General features: G+C 36.6%; 1 pseudogene; it reads left to right on the top strand.

Moving 5' to 3' along the window:
* The first annotated feature begins 907 nt into the window (after positions 1-907).
* On the top strand, positions 908-1,504 carry LOC120874284 (annotated as a pseudogene).
* Positions 1,505-4,706: the final 3,202 nt, after the last annotated feature.

Here is a 4,706-nt window from a genome sequence, read left to right as displayed (position 1 = left end):
CTCCTCTTTCTCAGCATCAGTGTCTTTTCCAATAAGTCAGCTTTTCCCAGGTGGCCAAAGTATTAGAGCTTCAGCTTAAGCATCAGTCCTTCCAATGAATATTCAGGGTTGATTAAATGTATCTGTTGGTAAAAGTAAAGTTTGATGCTGTAAAGAACAATATTGCATAGGAGCCCGAATGTTTGGTCCATGAATCTAGGTAAATTGGAAGTGGTCAGACAGGAGATAGCAAGAGTGAATATTGACATTTTAGGAATCATTGAACTAAAATGGACAGGAATGGGTGAATTTAATTCAGATGACCATTATATCTACTACTGCAGGCAAGAATCCCTTAGAAGAAATGGAGTAGCCCTCACACAAAAGAGTCTAAAATGTAATTCTTGGGTGCAATCTTAAAAACAACAGAATGATCTTGGTTTGTTCCCAAGGCAAACCATTCAATATCACAGTAATCCAAGTCTACACCCCAACCACTGATACCAAAGAAGCTGGAGCTGAATGGTTCTGTGAAGACCTACAAGATTTTCTAGAACTAACACCAAAAAAAAGATGTCCTTTTCATCATAGGGAACTGGAATGCAAAAGTAGGAAGTCAAGAGATTCCCGGAGTAACAGGCAAATTTGGTCTCGGAGTACAAAATGAAGCAGGACAAAAGCTAACAGAGTTTTGTCGGTCACAGCAAACACCCTCTTCCAACAGTGGAAAATTACTCAGTCTTAAAAAAAAAAAAGAAATCTTGTCATCTGCAATAGCATGGATAGACCTAGAGGATATTATGTTAAGGCAAATAAGTCAGAGAAAGGCAGATAATATAAGATTTCACTTATATGTGGAATCTAAAAAATGAAACAAATGAACAAACAGAACAAAACACAAACAGGAGTGACAGTAGCAACTGCCAGAATGGCAAAAGCAACAACAGTCAAAGAAGCACTAGCCAGAGGGGAAGAGAAAACCAGCCAGAAGCCATCTGAAGCCAGAGAGATAAAGCTGTGTGCCCAGATTCCCCCTGTAGAGAAGATGGACGTATCATTGTCCACACATTCTAACTGTGAGACGCTTTCACTGACTACAAACTGCGTTGAAAAAACTGCAAACCTAATGACTTAAAAAACTTAAGAATATTGTCTTTAGGAAGAAACAACACAAACAACTTAAATGAACTGGAAGTAGTAGGGGACACATTAGAAGAACTGTGGATCCCCTACAATTTTATTGAGAAGTTGAAAGGGACCCATGTAATGAAGGAACTGAAGATTCTTTACATGTCTAATAACCTGGTGAAAGACTGGGCTGAATTTGTGAAGCTGGCAGAACTGCCATGCCTAGAAGACCTGGTGTTTGTAGGCAATCTCTTGGAAGAGAAACATTCTGCTGAGGGCAACTGGATTGAAGAGGCAACCCAGAGAATGCCCAAACTGAAAAAGCTAGATGGTACCCCAGTAGTTAAAGAAGATGAGGAAGAAGATAACTAACACTACATTTTCCACTTTGTGTTAACTTCTTTAAATGTCGTAAGAATAGATAAGTTTTAAATAGTTGTCTATTTTAAAGATTCTGTGTGGGGCAAATGGTTCTTAAACCTCTCATTCCTTTCTTATATTCACTTAAATCTATTCAGTATTTCTCCAACAATAACACCAACCTTATATATTCTAGTTCTCTTTTTAGAAACTATACATTTTCAGTTTTTTCTTCAGTCCCAGTTACATACTGTGTGGCCCCATCTACTGAAACCTTTATAGTCCGGTCATTTTTAACAACAAAAGAATAAGTGTGTTGCTTTATTTGGTTTGTTTAGATTTTTTAGGCCAGGCATTTAAATATATATACCTAACTTTTGAATCTGTAGGCCATCTTTCCTGAAGGTCCATCTCTTTATGACTCAAAAGCACAAATGTGTCATGCGTTTGATTTGGGAAGAGTTCCTCTTAGAAATACAGCAGCAGCCCTAGAATCAAGACACCAAAGTTGAATTAGAAGAGTTAGGGTGAAAAAAGGAAAAATTAGTACCTTGGTGGCCTTATAGCCCGTGTTATATTTACTTATCTTTTGTTCCACAAGTGTGTGCATTGTCAACTGGAATTTACATTGTGTTAACCTCCACATCCACTCAAGTCCTGCGCACAATCAGCCAATTGTTCTATGATCCAAGTCAGTGGTTAAAATGACTGTCATGATCGCCCCTTTGACCAATACTTTGGCCTTATTACACATGTGGACCTGATCTTAGGCAAACTTTTTTGGTTTATAGTTCCTTGTTTGTTTGATAAGGAAATGTAGATAAGTAGTAGTTATATTTAAATTCCCAGCCTAAATGTTGACTATTCATATTTTTAAAGTTTTTCCTGACTAACTTTGGTCTATTGACCCTCATGTTGAAAGAAGTAATTGTTGTAAAGGTATAGAGCTTAAAAGACTGAATTTGGTACCTTTCAATAAGTCAAATTTAGTATTTCAAAATATATTTTTAGAAATGTTTAAGTTAAACAGCTCTAAAAATGAATTATGTAAATAGTTGTGGAAGGAAAAGAGATGTCTCAGTACAGAATCCCAGGCAAATGGCAATATTTTTAAGGACTGCCTCTTCTGTGAAGGATACTAGGTGATTTAACCTCAGAACAGCAAAGCAATAGCTAGATGCAGAGTTTAGAATTTATCATATATGGAAAATTGTTTTTGGAAAATGCAAGTTATGGTAGTCAGTAATCCAGGTGAAGTCCATAGTAGGCCATGACTGAGTCACTAACAGATTGCAAAAAAGAAGTCAAGAAGCCCTCTGCCAAACTGTGCCGAAAGTCCCGCAATCAGAGACTATTAATGCTTGCTGTTAATATTTCCCCATTTACTTGTGTAAAACCAGTCAGAGAAACAAAACTGGTCCTGGTTTTCAGAAGTTTTCAGTTATCATTAAGAAGGAACTACATGATTTCTCTGAATTACTCTGATCAAAAGGGACCACTGTTTTGACAATCAATTCTAAATAAAAGCTTAGTACTTTTTAAGCTTACTTTTGCTCTTCCTTAGTTTGATAGAAAGAAATCTTTGCTCTGACTGACTTATACAGTCAGAGCCTTTGAGTATTTCTTTTCTGAAACATAGACAATGAGAATTACCCTTGGTGATATTTAAGTCCCATAAGCTAAGAGGAAAGATGATCTTGTACTTTGCACTTCATCTAGTAGGTAAGTTTAAAGCCATGTTGCTACACATGGATGTATTTTCAAAAGTTACACTAGAAGTGAATATAATAGAGAATGAATGAATGACTTCATATTGAATTTATTTATAAAGTGACTTACACTGTTGATTTTTTAAATTCTGTAGTATAGAAACTAATTTTCTGTTTCTCCTTTAAAAAAATTAATTGGAGGCTAATTGCTTTATCTCCTTGTTTCTTAATGTCTTTTAATCACTGGTAGTTCTCAGAGAAGTGTAAGCTGCTTTTCTGTATTCATTTCACACAAAATTTATACTTCAGTTTCACTCAACAAATATTTGAATGACTTCTGTGCATCCTTTTCTTAGAATTAGAGCCAGAATTCATGTCATCAGAAAACGAAAGATAAGGTATGTGAAGAAGTTCAGAATATTATTTCAAATAATTCTTTATGTCATCCTTTACTGCTACAAATTTAGCTGATAGTAAATATTTTTCGTTTATGCTTCTTGGATTAGATATTTGACCTCCTTGGAATGGATTCTTCTCTGTGTTCCTTGTTTAAAGCATAATGCCATTTTAGTGGATCATTCAATTTCTTCTATTCCTGTAGTGATGGAATCAGTGAAAGTGAAAAGTGAAGGTCTCTCAGTTGTGTCTGACTCCTTGTGATCCTATGGACTGTAGCCCTCCAGGCTCCTCTGTCCATGGAGTTCTCCAGGCCAGAATCCTGGAGTGGGGAGCTGTTCCCTTCTCCAGGGGATCTTCCCAACCCAGGAATTGAACCAGGGAGTCCTACATTGCCTGCACATTCTTTACCAGCTGAGCCACCAGGGAATCAGTACAGTATTTTAATTCTTCACAGGAAATTTTATTATAGCCTAATGAGGAATTCAGCTTTCCTATGTTCCCTAATTCTAATCTTATGTTTGTATTACCCAGGCAGGTCTTGAAAGATTTTTGTGTTCTTTGTAAATAGGAGTTTGTTCCTTTAAACCAGAGTTTCTCAACCTGGAACTATTAATATTTTATCCTGGATAATGTTGCAGGGGATGGCTGTTCTTTGTAGTATGGGATGTTTAGCAGCATCTCTGGCTTTTACCCACTAGATGCCAGTAGAACACTCTCCCAAGTTGTGACAACCGAAGTGTCTTTAGACATTCCCATCTGTCCTCTGGGAAATAAGGGTGGGAACAGATTCGCCCCTGGTTAAGAACCAGAGCTTTGTAGCAACATTCCTTTTTCCAAAGTCCATTTGTTTTCAGTCTGTAATCATATGCTACCTGAGTTGTTTCAGAGAAGGTGATGTATTTGATAATCATGGATGGAAGGAAATAGTCACTGGTGTTTTCTTTTGTAATGCTCTTTTTAATAATTTTTATGTAACATTAGAAAGTCAGGGCTGGAAGGCTCAATTTATGTTTTTCAGCAGGGTCTCCACTTGTATTGTTTAGCATTCTTAGTTATTTTTGGACAATAAGTATTAACCTACCTCTCCTTACTATCAACAGAATCCAACTTTATGATAGTTTTGCTTTGCCT

This window comes from Oryx dammah, unplaced genomic scaffold (genome assembly GCF_014754425.2).
Source record: "Oryx dammah isolate SB20612 unplaced genomic scaffold, SCBI_Odam_1.1 HiC_scaffold_15, whole genome shotgun sequence".
Classification (NCBI taxonomy): Eukaryota; Metazoa; Chordata; class Mammalia; order Artiodactyla; family Bovidae; genus Oryx; species Oryx dammah.
The sequence above is the reverse complement of the archived record's forward strand: the minus strand, read 5'-3'. Positions and strand labels throughout refer to the sequence as shown.